Genomic DNA, 21,276 nt, shown 5'->3' with positions numbered 1-21,276 from the left:
CTTGTTGCATCAATTCAACATGTATATAGTGCAAAGGACTTGAAGCTACCTCCTAGGACTACTCGATTATTCCTCTCCTCGAATTATACGTCACTTCCTTTATGTTCTTAACTTCTTACATGCTTTTGAGATTTTTACTTCTTCTCTCCTATCAGACATTTTCCCTTTAAATCTTGTTGAGGATCAACCTTTGAGAAGCTTGTCTAGGACATATAAAGCTCTACATGTGGATATGGGTGAGACAATGATGATTGTAAAGTCATTGCAATATCTTTTACATTGCAAGATTTTCTTCTATAAGTTCATGTACATAGTGCCTACATTAGTTGATTCATATAACAGCCTATTATCTCCAACATACCTTTGATCTGTTAAGCAGGGTTCTCTTCAATTACTTCCTCGTTCATCTCTCAATTCTTTGGAATGGCCCATTCTCGATGAGTGGATGCTTCAAGCATTGCAATTGATAATTGTACATGACATTCATAGCTCGCTACTTTTTGGAAGAGCTTCAAGATCAATGAGTCTTTCATGGTATGTACCAGTTCATATTTTTGCTTATATTTTTCAAAAACCACCAATATGCATCAATCTCCCTCCATGTTAATTGGTAAGGCATATGTGAGGGCTTTCTTAATTCCAATTTTGAGGAAAGATGGAATGATATGGGTGGGTGCACAAAGTTGACATCTTTTCATGTAGAGTGGTGGTCTCTAGTGCTACCTTCCATTACTTGACTGCACGTTCATCATTGTACATGCACTTCTATTATAGATATTGGATGAAGAAAGGAAGCCAATGGATTCCCTTTGAGTCCATTGAAGACAGGTGATAAGCATTTGATATTCAAATTCATATGGCAAGTGGAATGACCGAGTTATCAAAGTGAGTGATTGTTGGAGTCTTCTAAATTTGCAGGAGCATCTTGTCTTAATGAAAAGTGCTCATACATAGAGCTTTAACTTCTATATTGGTGATAGAAAGGTGAGTTGCTTAGTATTGTAATTGTTTTGTTTTGATTGGGACACAATATTTTGAACCTTATTTGATTTTTTTCCTTTCAAATTTTTGAGCCTTCAATTAAGTATCAAGGGAATTCACCTCCACAAGGGCTAGGCTAGCACAGTCTTTAGCAATATGGCCTTTGCATTTACATCTACTACACAAGGGTGTATATACCATAGACCTTCTAAGGTTTGGATAAATTTGGGGAGATATGACCATTTTCTCCATATCTATAGCATTCCACTTTGGCCACCTCCTATGACTGTCTTTCTCTATAGCTTTAAGAGGGAAACCTCCTTAGTACAATAGGTCCGAACTCCCTATATTTAGGTTTGATGTCTTAGGTTGCCATCTTAGACTCCAATAGATTGAATCTTGCTTCCTTATTTAGAGATGTATGGTTACATGGATGTAATATTGAGCTGGTAGTATCTCAATCATGATAGTTTATCGGTGGGCTTATGTTTTCCTTTGGGAGTGGTGTTGTCACTTGGAGTAGCAAGAAATAGCCTATAGTTGCACTATCTTGTATATTGAGGTAGAGTATAGAGGTGTTACAATTGTAATATGTGATGTAGCTTAGCTATGCAAGCTTTGAGTAGAAGCTACTTGGTGATTTGGGACTACAGGTGGAAAAGAAGTTTATAATCTACTATGATAAACCTTTGTAGCATTTAGTTAACCAAGAATCCAGTGTATCATGCACAAACCAAAAATATAGGGGGTCCATTATCATTTCATTTGAGAACAAGTTCTAGTAGGTGACATTGACTTACTTTATATCAATATACAATATCAAGCTACAAATATTTTCACCAAGGCTTTGGGAGTGAGAAGCTCTAATGCTTTAGAACTATGGTTGGACTGTACATGAGCTCATGCTAAGCTCAAGGGAAAGGGTTGAGATGTCTAGCTCCATATGAGCTAGTATCCACTACATGCCTTGGTGATGTGGAAGGACTTTACTCACTAGGATGTTAGGTGACCAACATGAGGGATATGCCAATGATCCTATAACTAGACGATATTCACATAGTCCACTCTTGGTTATGGTACATTCTTTATGCCACCTCATTTATCCTTAGTGGATTTACACTTGTGACCACATGTACATATATTGTATCACTTTCATATTAGTCTTTTATTATATTGTAGACTAAGTTCTTTTATGTGAAAGAAGAAGGAAGAAGAAAAAGAAGATTTCAACCATAATTCTCAATGTGCTCAAGTCTCCATTATGTATGTGTGCTCTTGCTTGCTTCACCTCTCTCTCTTCTTTTCACCTTAGGGTTCACACTTGGTGAGGTTGAGAATGTTGCTGGAATTCCCTACCTTGAAGGAATAAGTGTGCCCTTGCTAAAATTTGTGATGATTTTTACATTGGGTAGGGTGAGGTATATTCACTGTGAGCTGTAATCAATCATATACTTTGTCTATCGTTTGAATGGTCATCCCGACAAGACTTCTTTCCCAACTCCTTCTGCATTAAATAATACATAAAAATGGTAGGAAGCCTTGTAGTTCAATGATTGGTTTCACCTTGCATTTCCCTAATAGGGTGTATAGTATGCTCACCTATGGCTTTGGCTTTGATAATGGTAGGGATTAGGTGAGGTCACTCAATATTGGTCGAGTCTTCATATATCATGATATTGCAATTGGCTCCCTCATCAATTAGAGCATCAACTGTATGCTCTTTCTTTGCTATGTGTTTGATCCTAAGATAAGCCTTTGACAATGGATCATCATCTTTGGGGTCTATCTCCATGATTATTATAGCATGTATAGCAATCAATGGTAGCATCATCAAATGTTAATGCAATGGGTGTGTTGGTGGATAATATGTTTCGATGTGCCTTCCATTGAAAAATCCAATGCCTTCATCCTCGAGAGTTTCAAGCTCCACATTGTTTTTTTGCTAATTTACTGCACATAAAAAGGACTGAGATATCTAAACTTTCATTTTTGCTTGTGGCCCTTTGTGGAGTACAGCAACACTAGGTCACCCTTCTCAAAATCTCTCTATTTGACATGCTTGTCAAACCATGCCTTTCATTTGGCCTCTCTCTCTCTCTCTCTCCAAAATTACATTCATAACAGCAACATTTTGAAAATAATAGCTAGAATCTCTCCAAAACTACATATGTTGCTTTGAGATCTAAGTAACCAAGAAATAAGCAAGAAATTGAAGTAAATAGGTAAAAAATGGAGGGTTAGAACACTTAATTTGAATGACGGCAACAAAAATGACAAGACAAGGGAAACTTTTGGCAATTAAGTTAAAGTTTTTCCTCTGTTTTAGTTTCCTCATTCCGTTTTCATTTTACAACCACTTAACTTGCAATGTAGATAAATAGAGCAAGAGACCAATATTGCTTTTCAAAATGTACCTCGCTCATTAGAGTTTATTTGTTAGCTTGTAGTGTTACCAAGTAGAATCCTATGGTTGACTGTAATGTACTAGAACAAGATGGCATATCCCTAGTACTACAAACTGGAGTATTGTTATTCTTAGAAGAAATACCACCCTACCTTATAGTAGTTCCAAGTAGAATTGTGCCTTAAGGAAAACATTGTTAATTTTCAAAATCTTACCACATACCTCTTTGGAGTAAAGGTATATCCCATTGCATAAAGGTATTTCCATGCAACAACTTATGCTTTCAAATCAAATAGAAATCAACACTTCTCTATTTTGTAGCAACAAATGATACTAACTTATTTTAAAGTACAATATTTAAAGATATATCCCATTGCTTCAAAGAAGTTTTGATAACAATCCTATGCTTTAAAGGAGAAGTAGCGGTACTTGGTACTACTTTATATATGGAACACTTATACTTTATAATCAAATATGTACTTGAGATAGAAACCTTACATGCTAGGGCAGAGCTATGGTTCGATACAAGTTTATTGGGCGCGGTCTCGAACGCAGAGAGGGACCGATCTCTCGCCTCTACTGTGAGGTATAGAGGGAGGGAATCTGGTTCATGTGCTTCCTTGGTCTTATTCCTTTTCACGCGAGGGCTCCCTAAATGTTCATGGGCTCTCCTCTGACATGCGTAAGCAAAGTACCTTTCAGTTAGTAAGAGGATCGAACCTAGCTTTTTGGTCCTACAGGAAGTGAAATTTGATGAAGCAGCATGCAGTACTTTCCCAATACCAAGATATGTTACGTTATATGACACTGAGAGAAGGGGTAGAGGGGAAACTCTTCTCTTCATAAAGTATTTATTCAAGCCTTGCCTAGCATTTGTGGCACAGGGAATGGAAGTTGCATTTGAACTAAGATTGAAATAGGAGCTGAAGAACTATATGTGTTCTCAATCTATGCAAACAAGTACTCAACTAGAGCACAACAGTGGCAGTACCTGAAGCAGCAACTACATGGCAAGAATGCCCTCCTTAGATGCGATTGGCACATGATCGAGTGGCCTAAAGACATGTCACATTGGAAGGGGAATAGGGTCATTGATGAAAGAGATGCATGGGAAATGCTGGTGTCCTCTTGTGGTTTGGAGGACCTAGCAATACTAGCTATGGGTAATGGGTGTTCGAGAATCACCTAGCACAATAAGCATTTTGGCACAACATGGAGAGGAAGTAGGCTTAACATGTTTTATGCAGTTAGTGGTCCATGGTGGCTCAGTGGAGGAATCAAATATGACGTTGTGGAAAATTGGTTGCGTCTGATCTCCTTACCATTTTGTTGGTGTGCAAGCTAATTCAGATGGCTTAATTGCCAACGTGCTATCATTGAGGTTGCAAAGGAGCATGGCACGATTAGAGCTGCCCTCAGAAGGAAGTGTAATGAACATGCCTCCAATGTCAAAACCATAGTATTGAAAGCATCACAGATAGCCCTTGATGATTTTACCATCCAATGGGTCCTTAATAGGGAGGAGTACTACTTGAAACAGCACGAAGATCTGACAGTTCAGGCTGCAAAAGTGTAGGTGAAAGGAGAATGGGAATTGGAAGGCAATGGCCCAAACATGTTTTATTTTGCTAGGCTGAAGACCAAACAAAAGAAATAGACCATAACTAGGATTGTGAGTCGGGAGGGGACATTGGTCCACAATCAAGCCTCCATAGTGCAAGCTTTCGAGCAGCACTTAGCATCCACTGTGGGTACTAAGCCTGTCTCCATTCAAAACTATGATAAAAGGGTATATGCCTTTCTGAGTGATTCTGTGGTGCAGATTAGAGCAGATCAGGCATTGTCTCTTGATAGGCCATTCCCTGCTGAAAAGATTAAGGTGGTGTTCTCCATGAAGAAGGGTAAGTCACTAGGAGTAGATGGTTTACCAGCTGATCTATATCAGAAAATATGGGATGTACATGTTTCCAGCCTTCCATCCACAATTTGCAGTTGTTTATAACAGAGCGACTGTTGATGGTTACTCTTCATTCAGAAAATAATCTCATTTTTCATATTTCAGGTATTTCAGCTTGTTGTCTACACCCCGAATGCGGAGGATATCGTGGTCCAAGCTAGCCATTGTTGTCTAACAATCTACTGTCTGTTTTCAACCTATCACATGGAACAATAGCATTCGATGTGCACTAAGTCCTTTCGAGCACATGGAGGATTGATTGGCACTATGATCTCCTGGAGATCATTGCAATGCCATCGATAGTCTTCTTTTATCTATTTTCGGATACAGCTACCACGGCCCACGGTTTTGTGGTTTGCTCTATCAAGAGACAGCTATTGTTTAATATCATCTTCTTGTCAGTCTGCTCCTTCGAGAGACAGTGCTGCTTGACTCGTTCCTCTTCTTTAGCTTCTTGGTTTGCTTAATTGAGAAGGAACGAGGATTGTTGCCCACTCATTGCTTAGTTTGAGCCCCACCATTCACCCTCGCCTACTCAGGTTTGAGAGGCCACCTCAGGGCATTCTTCACCACCCTAGATACCTTCTTTGGCACAACTGGCTACATCCTTCATTCTTAGACATTTTTCGAGTTCGTGATCCATGAGTTTTTTGATTCCCTATCTACCTGAAAGAGGGATGATCTTTCTTTGCTTTTCGAGGGGACATCTACATCTATTGCGACTTTAGAGGGGGACTTCTATTCCTCCAATTTCACAGGGGGTCCTCATCCACTGCTCAGTCCTTCGCACACCTTGGCGGAGGTCTTTTACCTTCTTCTTCTACCATGGGGTGGCTTCCTTCCAGGGGTCATCTCACCTATTGATACCCATGATCTTAAGGATCTACCTAGATGGGGGTCTTGGAGGTTCCAACCACGACTTGGTGATGAGGTCTTTATATTTCTTCTTGCATGGATGCATGAAGCTAATGGCTCGTTGGAGGTTAAGTTTTAGGTTCTCTAGTTCACTCTGTCTACTGTTCTTTACTACAAGTTACCTTCCAGGTGGAAATCTTGGATCTTAGGGATCCTCTACATCTTCCTTCTTTGCATTGTATGTTTTCATCATCTTTGTACTAGGGCGCTTGGGCAAGCGACCAATTTTCCCACGAGGGATACTATCCAAATGGCACTTGTTGCATGATTATTCTTCAACATGTAGTATTCTATCTCCACCTCACTTTTCTTTTCTTACCCTTTTTGGGCCTAAGAGGGGGTGTTGAGAAACCCTTCACCCGCAACTTGCGTTTTTGCGTTTAGGGTTTGCAACCCCAAAAAGAGGCGCCATCCTAGACTTTGACTGTGCCTATTTATAGGCCACTCTCATTCATTCCTTACAACTGATTCATTCAGTCCATGACCTCTTCTTTCTAGCCTCTCCACTACTCTCACATCCCTTCAGGAGGACATTGCAGTTCGTGGTTCGTGGTTGTCTTCACCATCTTCTTTGTGCTACGATATCCTTGTTCCCTTGTATCACATTCACTCCATGATTTAGATCTTTATCATTCTATTTATCAGAGTTTCTTCTCTATTTTTTTTTCTCTTCTCCATGTTTGCCGAGTTTACTCCGTGTTTCTTCCCGCAAACCCTACTGTCTCAATGGTATGTCATCTTTTGACAAGGAGTTTCCATTGGCACCCCTTCTCTTTGCCTTAAACATTGATCCACTATTTAGAAGAATTAATAGAGCTTTGCAGGTAGGTGTTATAAAGGGTTTGCCATTACTCGATGGGTCTCAAGCAACAATGTAGTTATTTGTAGATGACAATGTATTCAAAGTAGAGGTTGAGAAGGTGTTAGTGACTAATTTGATGGAGATTTACTTTGGGTTGTCACAACTCTCAGCATCTAAGGTTAATTAAAAAAAGATAGAGATGATCTTCCTATCATGGAAAGAGCTTGAAACTTGGACCACCCAACTTGGATTCAAGATGATCAAGCTAAGTAAACTAGTAAGGTATCTTGGAGCGCTTATCGAGGTTGGAGTAAGTCTCAAGCAAATATTTGAATGGTTTAGAAGTAAGTTTTAAGAGAAAGTCAAAGGTAGAATAAATACTCTATTCTCCTTTGTTGACAACTTAAAAGTGATAAAAAATGTGTTGTTTATAGTAATGGTTTATGTTGCCTCTCACTACAAGGATATTCATGAATAGCAATGGATAGGTTCGACGCAAATTAGCGGCGTTGCTATTTCCATCGCAAATAGCGACGGTACTCAGATAAAAAAAAGGGCCGAAACCTGAGCGCGGCATTTTGCTATGAAGAGCGAAAGAGAGCGCAAAATAGATCATGTGTTTGGGAGGGAGAGGGAGAGAAAGAGAAAGAGAGAGGAGAGCTTATTACTGTTGTTGCTGCCGTTCGCGAAGAAGAGGAGGAAGCGCATGAAGGGCGAAGAGGAGCTGTCGTCGCGAAGAGGGGACGAAGAATCCATTCTCGGGTTTTTGCAGTGAGTGCATTGCTCCCTCTTGGTTTGCTCTTGTTTTTTCTCATTTTCTTTTGTTTGTTATTGTTGAGAATGAGGTGTATTGAAAGAGAAAGAAAGGAAATGAGAGAGGGAGAAAAAGAAAGAAAAAGAGAGAGAGAGAGAGAGAGAGAGAGAGAGAGAGAGAGAGAGAGAGAGAAGGAATAAACGTGAAACATAATAAAGAAAGAGAGAAACAGAGAAAGAGAGGAAAATGAATGAGACAACACGAGGGGGTAGAGAAAAATGAAGAGAGGGTTTGTTCTTGTTCTTTAATTTCTTCTTTTTTTTTTAAACTACAATGATGTGCATTGAGGGAGAAAGAGGAAATGAGAGAGAGAGAATAAGAAAGAAAAAGGAAAAAAGAACGAGAGAGGAAATAAACATGAAATATAGTAAAGAAAGAGAAATAGAGAGGGAGGGAGGGAGATGAGAATGAATGAGAAAACACGAGGTAGAGGAAAACAAAGAGGGTTTGTTTTTGTTCTTTAATTTCTTTTTTTTTTGTTTGTTTTCTTTTACAATGATGTGCATTGAGAAAGAAAGAGAGGAAATGAGATAATAAATGAAAGAGGGCTGAGAATGTGGTGCATTGAGGGAGAACCATAGGAAATGAGAGAGGGAGAAAAAGAAAGGAAAAGAGAGAGAGAGAGAGAGAGAGAGAGAGAGAGAGAGAGAGAGAGAGAGAGAGAGAGAGAGAATAAAAATGAAAGATAACAAAGAAATGAGGAAAGAGAGAGATGGAGGGAGAAAGGAGAATGAGTGAGAAAACATAAGGGGGTGAAGAGAAACAAAGAGAGGGACAAAAAAGAAAGAGAGAGAAAGAAAGATAGAAAATAAAAGAGGGAGAAGAAAGAAATAGGAAGAGAGAAATGGCCATCGTATATGTTGTACTCTCGTGTTTTGAAACTGTTGAGCAATATATGAAAGATGGGATGGTGGGTGTAGTAGTAGTAGTAACAGTAGTAGAGAGAGAGAGAGAGAGAGAGAGAGAGGTTTTGTTAAAGGTGCATCTTGGGGGTATTCGACCCTTCGAGAAGACGTGGGAGACCTATGTATCCAGGCTTGGTAAAGCGAAAGAGAGATTGGACTTGGAGGTGAATGGATGGTTTTCTTGACATGCTTTATGCTACCTCCTCCTATGCTTTGCATATCGAGTCACACATAAAGGAAAAAAGGTGGCGAGGTCCGATGCAATACCATGGGACGGAGAACACTCTGACATAGGGTAGCTAGTTCCTCGCCCTCATACATAGCATATTAGACTTTACATATTATAGGTCCACCCGTAAGGGGATGAAGAGAAACAAAGAGGGGCAACAAAGAAAGAGAGAGAGAGAGAAAGAAAGAAAATAAATGAGGGAGAAGAAGAAAGGAAGAGGAAGAGAGAACGAGAAAGAGAATAAACACGAAAGATAAAGAAAACATGAAAGAGAAAGGGGAGAGAACATAAAACGAAAAGTGCAAAGAATGGGGGAGAAACAAAGAAAGGGAGGGGGGATCCAAGACTTTAGTTGACGTTAATTTTGTTGAGTTACAAGAGGAGAAATCCCTTCTCAAATAATTTAAAAAAGAAAAAGAAAACGAGAATAAAAATAAATTGTTTGTCGATACATAGACCAAATGGCCTTCTCAAACAATTTAAAAAAGAAAAAGAGAACGAGAATAAAAATAAATTGTTTGTCGATACATAGACCAAATGGAAAACGATAGTCATGATGTTCAAGATCGCGAGGTGTATCTTAATCAGTGTGTCCCGTGTCTTTGCTCTCAATGCAATCTAGCAATTAGACTAAAACGTCGATTGTCTATAGAACATGTGCAATACTTCGGTGAGTTTCAATTGGAGATCATTGATTAAGCCATCTTGAACTTTGAGCAAACGGTAAGAAAATTGTATATCAATCATACATTGTATTTGCAAACTAATTGAATATCATATACAAAAACATTAGATGTGGCCGTAAAATTTATTGCAAGGTGACGTCTCATTCCAAGGAGTGCACATATTACGGCCAGTTAGAAGAGTTTGTGGACATCTAATGGATGGAGTACCTAAGCCAATCTACCACTTGGAATGCACTACCCAGTCTCTATACCGTCAATACCAAAGGAGACAGTCAGTCTTTCAGACTTTCTTATAACCTTGGAGCTTGAGATGGAGGCAATGATCGATGTATTGATATCTATGGATGTCAAGACATCTGATCCGCTTAGAAAGGAAGCATCCATACCATTATATGATGGGTTCTGAGTATCTTACGTGAAGACGTTGCTTGTACTCCTAAGTGTGCGAGTGTGATCAAGTTGTTCAAGTACCTTCTATGTACGCTTCGTTGATTTCTTTTCGGTACTATTATAAAAAATAATTGTGTTTTTTCAAGGTGTTTGATTTCTTTTCAGGTTGCTAAAGCATTATATATTATCACTTGCAAATACCATGCACGAGTCTCGTGATGATGCGCGACATGTTTTACGAAAGCTTGGTATGGACTACAACAACATCTATGCATGTGTCAACGATTGCGTGCTATTTTGAGAAAAATACGAGACTATGGAGACATGTCCAAAGTGTGGTGCTCACAGGTATTGACAAGACTTGCAAGGGCGTCTATCTTCGTCCATTAGTCAATGAGCTTAAGATATGAGCAAGCGCGATGGTCGACAGTTTGAGCCATTCTCATGTGGACTATGCATGACTTTTTGGGATTCGGAGAGTGCTCAAGTAAGTAGGCTTCCGTTCTCGTTGGTAATATCTATCATAGCTCGTTCAAGTTTATATTCACATGATAGAGGTGTTGGGACATGTTTGGTTACCTCATGTTATCATGTATATCCATTATGTGGACCATAGTTAGACTTCCGAAGATCATGGACCATGAAGAAGATGGTATATCAAGGACACATCGCTTTCTTGTCGGAGAGTCATGAACTGAATTAAGGTTTTCTTGGGCGATCTCTAGCATGAATGAATGCCCAAAGCTGGTATGAGCTGAAAATGGTCCGTATGAAGTTGTATCCAAATGGAATGTGACGGTTCTCAGTTTTCTACGAGTTGCCATATTAGACCCACTTATAGATCAATCACTTGTTGGATCCCATGCATATTTTCAAGAATGTGGGTAGCTTACTATGGGATCACATCACAAGAAAGAGACATTGTAGGGGCACTGATGGATTTGAAAGAGGTAGGTAAGATGGAGGCGTTTTGACCACAGTCGAGTGCTAATGGTCACTTGCAAGAGAGCCGATGGCGTGCTACAGATCCAAACACTATTATAGAAGAGATGGAGTATTTTGAAAACTTACAAAGTATTATCACGATGGATTATTGTAGCTTTTTCTTGATCTTATTCGATGTGCAATGGTTCAAAGTGGTACTAGAAGAAGCCAGGGCAACTGTTAGACAAGGTTCATTTGGATTTCTCGAAATAGATTTCGAAAAAAGATGGATGGATTTGCGCGACACGTTTGTATTGTCGGTCCATTGTGAACATGTGTATGAACTTATATTTTTTAAATTTTATTACATGGTATATGTCATAAATATTAAATCTCTTTGTATGTGATTTTGAATATGTAATTTTCTATCCAAACCTTTGACAACCTCAATGGTGGTATGTTGTACCTTCAGCTCTTTGAAGTGCGAGAGTATATGATGAAAGTAATGTTTCCGGCATAGCTGAGGACAATGTGTAGATAGAGGGATCGATATTGCAAGGAGTGGTCGCCCAAAGCTTGGAGCATGTAGAGGATACAAAATCGAGCAACGATGATGAAAAGATAAGAGGCCAAGAATTCTTTGAGAACGAGGACTCATTCTTTTGTAGTGACCTTTCTATCGACTTTCTAGTGTATACGAAGTTGTGTTAAGAGATTGACATGGGATCATAGGCTACATCATACTTGGAGTATCTACTTACTCAATTTGTTGATGAATCGCTTATAAGGATATTCCAAAATATGCATTTTAAGTAAGATTTTATAAGAGTTATATTATTATGCTTTGCTTGAATCTTTATATTAATTATGCTAACATCAATATTTGTCTGTGCAAGTGACAATTATGGATATTTCGACAACACGATGAGTCGAGGGATGAGCAATGAGGAGTTACAAGAGATCTTTATATGTATGTTTTCAGATTAAATAGCTCGATTCAGAGATATGGTAGACCAAGAGTTGTCTTGAACACCATCAAGCCGTTTCGTTAGATCTACTTTGAAATGCTCTGATGCTTCGGTTTCCAATAGACGAGATCGAGGCTCCATACTTGGGTCACCGGATGGAGTGAGTGGTTCCGGGGAACATTGTGGAGATGTGGATGTGGTGAGTTTGCGATCGGCTTGAGATACAGATACTACTCACTCTCGTGCATATTCGAGAGGGTGGCTCCGGTGATTGTTGTGGAGGTCCCGACACAGTGTCTCCATCTCGTCATTCTGTTGGAGTTGCATCACATGTGGGATTTGTCACACTTGTGGAGACATCTACTTCACTTACTTCAACTTTTGCTTAGCCGTCCGCAGATGATACCCCTATGGGTACTACGAGAAACCACTCCCATGGGTACACCAAATATACATGGGTCTCCTAGATATACCCAAGAGCGCGGTCAAAAGTGGGAGAGAACACATCTTAGACATATTTTAGAGGGGAATGGATATCTTGTAGATGATAGGATATGAGCTGTCATCATGAATGATAAGGGGAGAGTGATGGCTCGTATGAGAAAGTTGTGCCAACAAGTTTTTCGACACATCTTGGATTATTGGAAGAATATACTAAAGGGGAGCAATGACTACATAGTAGCATCATTGCATGAGGAGTTTTCGATTCCCACCGCAGCAGATAGGTTTTTCACAAGCTGGATAATGGAGTGCATGCGTGTGTATATGTCACACAGAGATCAAACGCACATAAGGGATTTAAGAGGGACCTCAAAGCTCAAGTGGTTAGATACAAATGACTGGTGTCGACTCAGGGAGGAGGCTACAGATTCTTCAAGATGTCGGAGACAGCAGTGCGAGGCAGCAAGGGCACAACTGGAGACAAGAGTGGTTCATCATCTTGGGAGTGGCGCGACCACAGGAGTTATCTGGAGGACTTTGTAAATTTTTTTTGTTTTTTTTGTTTATTTTTTTGTAATATCGCTTGTACTGACAATTGTGTTTCTAACAGTTGTATTTTATTTTCTTTGCAGTATTCCATTATAAACCGTGATCCTACCAGTCTAGACACTCGATGTGCAGAGAAATGGTCTCATTACATTAATCGATAGATTGTATATAACACCATATTGGGGAATATGGGAATTTCCCATAAGTTTGGGACACGTGGTCAAATCTTTGGATTTGTCATAACTTGTACATTATAACTCCAAATCGAGCGCTCTATAGCTCAATGGATTCCATTTTTCAAGCACTTTCTAATGATAGGTCACATCATATGGTTTTGAGAAAGTTATAGGTATGTTATCCGGGTGCCACCTTTTTAGTATTCAAAAAATGGGAATTGGGAGATTCCCAAACTCACTAATATTGTATTATATATGCAGTGGTCCAGTAAGTCACTCATCTTTTTTGTCTGTAGTTACTAATTTTAATTAAAATGCATTATTGTATGGTGGATTGATATGTAGTTTTTTTTTTTGTAAAGTCCGTTCAATGCTTCTTTGCAGCAAGATTAGTGTTCGAATGGCAAGAATCTATAGCTCGCGCCTGGATCCATAGAACACACATTCTCTTCTTTTTTAGTCCTTTGATTTATATAGATATTTTCTTTATACTATGTTATTATCATCTTTTGTATCTTGCCATGATTTCAAGAGCGCTTTTATTAAGTAATATTGTATTATTTTATGTATAGGTCTTATGGATTCAAGTACACTTTGCCTTCATTTTGACAACCATTGTACACCTTTCTGTAATCATTTTGTATGGACCAAATACAACAGTGCTACATCTTTCCTACTACAATTTTTTTAATTTGTAATCATCGCTATTAGCATCGCAAATTTATTGCACGCATCACTATTAGCGTCACAATTTTTGTTGTAAACCGTCGAATGCGACACAAATAGTGACGCCGATAGCGATGGTTCTATGGCATTGCTAATACTGATGTGTTTAATGACAACGGGGATAATTTTTTTGTGAACATTTTCATAGTTTTGAACGTCAATATGAGGCTTGTATCTTGTAGTGTCTGTGATGCCATTCTCTCAAACAACTTCGGAAATTTTGAAAGGAGTGACAATTTCTTTGGAGCAACCAAGGCAGAGAGAGAGTGGCATATATATGATGGGATATGTTGAGTGAAGATAGGAGATGGGGTAGTGCCAAGTTGAAGTCTTGTATGTAAGGCCTAAGGTCTTAGTGTGGCTCTTCTGATTAGAAATAGGCATTGGAGTTTTAAACTTTAGTATTCTAAATATGCATACTACTATGCTCTGATGACATATAAAAATAACTTCATTAGTTTGTATCTACACATGGTTCACTAGCATGCCTTTAAGATATGAATTTTAAGCAATCAAGTTGAAAAAGATAACTATTTTTAATTTATTAATCATAAATACGATCAATTCAAGAGCGAATCAACCCAAGACCGGTTACTACCCTTGCCTTATACTTTTTGGGCCTTCCAACCACACTTAGCTCGTATAGGTTTTTAATTCTATTTTAGGATCTAGATTGAGATTACAACTTAAACTAAAGCCTTGCTAGTTCTCATCTGCCGCCATAAGGATGACCCTTCTTGTGTGGGAGACTAAACATAAGTACTTCGAGTGAAGGGTAACTGATACAACCCTAGGAATGGTATCATGTTCCATTTTTATCTGATTGTTGGAGTCACGTACATAATTAGTATAATTCCCTTCATACTTAAAGCAACCACACCCATTTTTTAATTTTCATAATAATCATTATTTTGAAAAAAAATCGATAAATTAGAATTATCCAATAGAAAATTTTCCTAAGAGTTCACATTTTATTAAATTCAAAATGAAGCTCGTTTTTTCATTTTTCAATTCACAAAAGTATACTTTAGTATTTTATATGTGCAAATGTACTCTAATGAAATAAGAAAAAACTAAATTATTAATTTTTAAAATTGCTAATAATTAGTGTAATTTATGTATTTATCATATTTTTATTAAGTGAATAATTAAAATAATACACTTAAAGTTTAAAAATCTAATGTCACCATTATAAAGTATCAAGTGGACTTGGTAAACTACATGCCATCAACAAAAACTTTCAAGCCTAGTATCCATGATCAAAAAATGGAGCTCGGCTTCCATGTGTGAGATGAAGGGTGTGAGGTCGGAGTGGAAGCACATGAGTGGAAGTAAGAGCTATGGTGAGAGAGAGAGAGAGAGAGAGAGAGAGAGAGAGAGAGAGAGAGAGAGAGAGAGAGAGAAGAGATGTGGAAGCTCCAACAGTCACAATGTGTAACCAAGCATCCCTTTATTCAAATGTCAGTGAAAGAATAAAGAATAAAGATGAATGTGTCTCTAGTGAGGAGAGAATAAGAAAAAAGTGAAAGTACAAATGTACATAAATACAACAGGATGAGAAAAGACGCTTTCTCATCCAATACCCATCAACTTCTTAAGGAGGGCAAAATGCTTTGCTGAGAGACTTTTTGTGAGTAGTTCTACAAGATTTTGGTTAGTTGAAATCTTGATAAGGTCAATAAACTTATCTTTAATGGCCTCTCTAATGAAGTAGTAATGTATCTCAATGTGTTTCTCTTTATATGGAAGACTGGATTCTTAGCTAACTGGATAGCACTCGTAGAATCTGAATGCAATGTAGGGACCACATCAATAATACCAAGGTCTGCCACCAGACATTGGCCTAAACAGAGAGCCTCAGTGGCTACAATATATTTGGCATTGATAGTAGAGAGGGCCATGCATTTCTACACGCTAGACATCCAAGAAAATCACCTATAGTAAATCTGAAGATATAGCTAGAGGTGGGCTTTTTATAGTCTACATGTCTTGCATAATCAGAGTTAGTGTACTATACAACTTCTGTATCCTGGCCACCATAATGTATGCACATAGTTGTTGTGCCTTTCAGGTATCTCATGATATCCTTGATGGCATCCCAATACCGTCTGCCAAGTATAGCCATATAGCATGCCATAACTCCCACTGTAAATGTTATGTTAAGGCGAGAGGCTATCATGGCACACATTAAACTACCCATGGCGGATGCATAAGGGATCTTGTCGGCCTTTTACTCATCAAACTGTGGACAATCGGTTTGACTAACCTTCACACGAGAAGGTATAGGATAGCCTATAGGCTTACCATCCTATATATGAAACCACACAATGACTTTTTGAATATACTCCTATGATAGATAAAGGATCCCTTAGAGCAATCACGTCTAATGTACATCCCAAGAATGTGTGAGGCATGTCTCATATCCTTCATCTCAAAGTGCTTCATGAGTCGAGTTTTCAAGGCATCTAGCTCACCATGAGCTCTCCTAACAATAAGCATATCGTCAATACATAGTACCAAAATCATAAGGTTGCCATCACAAGCCTTCTTCATGTATAAACATAGATCCATAGCACTACGAATATATTCCTGTGAATGGATAAAAGTGTCAAACTTGTGGTACCATTCCTTAGGTGCCTACTGAAGGCCATAAAGGCTCTTTCTCAACTTGCACACTAGGTGTTCCTTGCCTTTTTTTCAAGGCCCTTAGCTTAATGTATATAGATCTCATCATGCAAGTCCCCATGTAAAAAAGATATATTGACATCCATTTGATAAAGATCCATGAGCAACCAATGCTAGTACCAAGTGTAGGGTTGCCATTTAGACCACAAGAGAAAAGACTTCATCGAAGTCAACACCATATTCCTGCTTGAAACCCTTAGCTACCAATCTGGCCTTGTAAGTAGACTTGGGGTATCCAAGGATACTTTTCAGCTTGTATATCCACTTGCGTGGCAATGCCTGCTTGCCACTAGAAAAAAGAACCAAATCCCACGTATAGTTAGTCAATCAGAAGTCAAACTCCAATTGCATATCCCTATTCCATGAGTGACTATCATCTTTGTGCATGGCCTTGCCATAAGAAAGAGACTCACTTGCATCTATCACCATAGCATAATTAATAGAGGATATAAAGCGCTCAAGAGGATGTCTTGCTCTAGTAGAGTATCTCAGAGTAGAGTGATCCTGCACAATTGGTGGGGCTTGGACCACTTAAACATCAATTTGTTGTAGGTTGTCTAGCTTGCTATATGGGAATAGGATGCTCCTCTTGAAATATCACCTGGGTATCTCAATCACCTGCTCAGGTTGCTTATGTATATTTTTCTTATGGAAAATGATATCATGGCTAAAGATAACTTTACAAGCTAGCGGATCCCATAGGTGATAGCCCATCTCACCTGCATCCTTATAACCAAGAAATATGTATTTCATGAACTTAGGATCTAGCTTATTGCACTTGTTCTTGGAAACATGGCAAAATATCTCACAACCAAAGACACACAAATGAGCATAGAATGGAGGTTTTCCAATCTATACATTCTCTGTAATCTAGCAATTAATAGTAATGCAAGGGGACCAATTAATCAAGTGTACAATAGTAGTAACTGCCTCAGCCAAAAAGTTGTGTTAAGCTTGCTTGCCTAAGCATACTATGGACTCTCTCCTAAATCGTCATGTCCATACATTCATCAATACCATTCTAGGAAGGGATGTAGGGGACAGTCAACTAATGCTAAATACCTTGCTCATTGCAATATTGTTCAAAAGCTTTTGAGACATACTCACCCCCATTATCGGATCTTAGGCATTTCATCCTATATCTAGACTAGTTCTTCTCAACAAGAGCAAGCCAATGTTGAAAGGTAGACAAGACATCCAATTTTTGCTTAATAGGATAAGTCCATATCCTATATGAGTGATCATCAATGAATGTGACAAAGTACTTTGCACCACCTAGCGACTGACAGGGTATGGAACCACATACATCCAAATGAATAAGAGCCAAAGACTCACCTATGCGCTTCATACCAAACTTCTTATGTGTACTACTTGTCTACATGCCATATAAATAATGATATACTGCAAATTGGTAAGCATTCTCATTCCTTTCAAAGATATATGTCCAAGTTGACAATGTCAAAGAAATACATGTGGAACTGTAGCCATAGCCAAAACATGGTCAATTGACCCAAATACCAACAAAGGAAGGATAGAGGATACTAGGCTTAGCATCACCACATGCAATAACAAGATTCCCATGAAAAATATTCCACAAGGAAGCATCAAAAGAGACAACATAACCTGTATCATCCAAGGTGCTAGTAGAGATAAGTCTCTTCATGAGAACGAGTACGTGGCGTACATCATTAAGAGTGAACATGTTTGAACCAAAATGTAGCTAGACATCCCCAATACCAACTATCTCCAATGTCAGGTCATTATCCAAATGGACAGATCCAGTCATATTGCAATGGGAGTGAAACCACTCTCTATGAGGGATCACATGAAAGGAAGCCCCAAAATCTATTAATCAACCCTTAATATATCCAAACAAAGTATTAGTTAGCTATGAAGCATCCAAAGAAGAAGCTACCAAGGTAAGATCATTAAATACATCAGGATGCACCACATTAATCTTCTCAATCTTGACACTTGACTTGCTAGACACAATGATATAATCATCATTCTTGTCCTACACTTTAAGCTTTTCCTTTTGCTTGTGCTTGTCTTCGCACATTTTGTGGCATTGTGGCAAAATATGATCTACTTTCCCACAATAATGACAAGTAAAATTGGACTTATAGCGATGGGACTTAATGCAGATTGTCCACATGTCTTAGAATGAGACACGCTAGCTATTCAAAGAGAGAAGAGCGATTGATGGCATGCAAGAGGAAGATGAAGACCCTTCGTCTCTCTCTATTAAACTTTTTGAAATGGGACTATACAAGACAAAAACAAAGAAAAAGAGAGAAAATAGAGAGGTTCTATCATTATATGTAACACCAATGTAAGCAAAGCTAGAGAAAAATGAGCAATCAATAGGTTTTCTATTTCTTCTATTTTTATCTAGTTAGGATATGATTAAAAAATTAATCAAACGCTTACGCAGTCCATTTGGCCTCACCTTTGGTCTGAATGCTTCTTCACCTTACAAATCTTTGTGCAAACATATGGATTGTGCACCAAATTGTCATTTGTGTTGAATATCAATGCATAGATTGAATTTCATTTTGCTCCTTAAAATAGTGACTCTTGATAAAGGCTACCACTAAGATCATTACATCTTAAAGATATATTTTTAAGGATTCTTATAATTATTCAAAATTCTGTCTATATCTGAAGTTGTGCTTGATGAACTTCAAGGAATGAGTTGGAAACAAGCCAGCAAAGCCCATGTAAGAACCCTTTAGATATTAGGCATAATATGGTTTTCCAAATATTGGTCACACTTTTGTGTGCAGGCGGGTACTAATGCATGAGGTTAATAGTTTACATTCAACAAATAGGATAGTAGCAACTAATGCATGAGGTTAATAGTTTACATTCAACAAATAGGATAGTAGCAACTACATGATGGCAAGCTAGAGATAGAAATGCGATTTTTTAAATTATAATAAAAAAATCCATTTACATAAATGTAATCCTATAATTGTAATAAAAAATCTCATTTGACAAATGTAATCTTATAAATTGTATATGCAAGGAATGCTAGGCCACTTTATGTTGTCGCGAAGCAACTTCCTAAAGGTAGGTGAAAATTATTTTTCATTTTCCTAATTTTTGTCTCTATTCTATCAACTTTATTCTTTCTCTACATCTTTCTTTCCAATTTTTTTTTATTTTTTTCGTCTCTGTCTCCCTAAATATTTTTCTCTCCCTCTCTAAACTCTCTCTCTCTCTCTCTCTCTCTCTCTCTCTCTCTCTCTCTCTCTCTCTCTCTCTCTCTCTCTCTCTCTCTCTCTCTCTCTCTCTCTCTCTCTCTCTCTCTCTCTCTCTCTCTCTCTCTCTCTCTCTCTCTCTCTCTCTCTCTCTCTCTCTCTCTCTGAGTCCCCCCTTCCTAACCGCCTCTATCGCATGCTATCTCTATCATGCCTACCTTTGCTACCCACCTTGCCTCTACCCTAACCCTGTTACTTGCCATCTGTGCTAGGTGTTGGCTCTAGGTTAAGGGAGCCAATCGCAAAATGAGAACCAAAAAGTAAATACTTTGGAGCTAGTGCTGTTAGAAAAAAGGAGGAATGTGTTGAGAATCTTACTTATGTGTCACTCATTGATTTGCCAAAAAGTGTTACATTACTGACCCTCAAGTATCCCCTTATCTCCTAAATGTATATATTTTTAATTTTATAAAATATTTTTAAGATAAAAATTTCAATATTAGACTCATTCGATTCATCTTGATATCCTCTACATTCTCATATATTCAAATCTTTAAAAAAACTACAAAATATGAAATCCTTTTTAAAAATACATATTTTTTCTTAGTTGTTTTATAGTTAGCCCCCTTACCCTATGTGGTACACTTCCCACTTTTGAGATAAAGCACTTGAGCTTTAAACCACTACTTGTTTTTTTTAAAATGCAATATTAGATAATATACTAGTTAGCGTAGCCACACTCGCTACCGCACTTTGCGTAGTTGGGATTATTGCGAAGCCTTTAAGGCTATGTCTCGCTCACTTTACATTTTGGTGAGAAAAGGGATCGTTCATGCTTTTTATATCTTTTATTTTGTGAAACCTTCACATGATTAGATACTCCTAACTTGTAGTGTTTAATGGTTACATACTATAATAATAAATCACTCGCATCTAGAAGACCTTGTTGAGAGCACTCTATGTGTGTATGTGTGTAAACATCATAGGTAGGCACTTATATTTTATGTGTGTACATATGCGTGCATGTGAACAACACACACACACACCCCTACCATGTTTAGATATGTTTAAAATAACTAGCATATTATAGATCCCAATATTCATTTCTCTTTTTCTCTTATACCTAATAATAACAAATAGGAGTGCATGCGAGATGTGAGCTTTTTGAGCGAGTTTTCTAGGCAACCTCCATTTCTTATTCCACAATCTACTTATTCCTCCTCTTCTTCTCAGCATAAATCAAGCACTACTACTACCACCACCATCACTGCAGCCACCACTACTACTTCTAATGCTGCCTCCACCGCCGATATCACTACGTGTGCATGTGAACAACACCTACCATGTTTAGATATGCTTAAAATAACTAGCATATTATAGATCCCAATCTTCCTTTCTCTTTTTCTCTTATACCTAATAATAACAAACAGGAGTGCGTGCGAGAAATGAGCTTTTTGAGCGAGTTTTCTAGGCAACCTCCATTTCTCATTTCACATAGTCTACTCATTTCTCCTCTTCTTC

The sequence above is a fragment of the Lygodium microphyllum genome, chromosome 21, assembly GCF_053477565.2.
Source record: "Lygodium microphyllum isolate KBCC chromosome 21, Lygodium_microphyllum_v1.1.10, whole genome shotgun sequence".
Taxonomy (NCBI): domain Eukaryota; kingdom Viridiplantae; phylum Streptophyta; class Polypodiopsida; order Schizaeales; family Lygodiaceae; genus Lygodium; species Lygodium microphyllum.
This window is presented reverse-complemented; position numbering follows the sequence as displayed.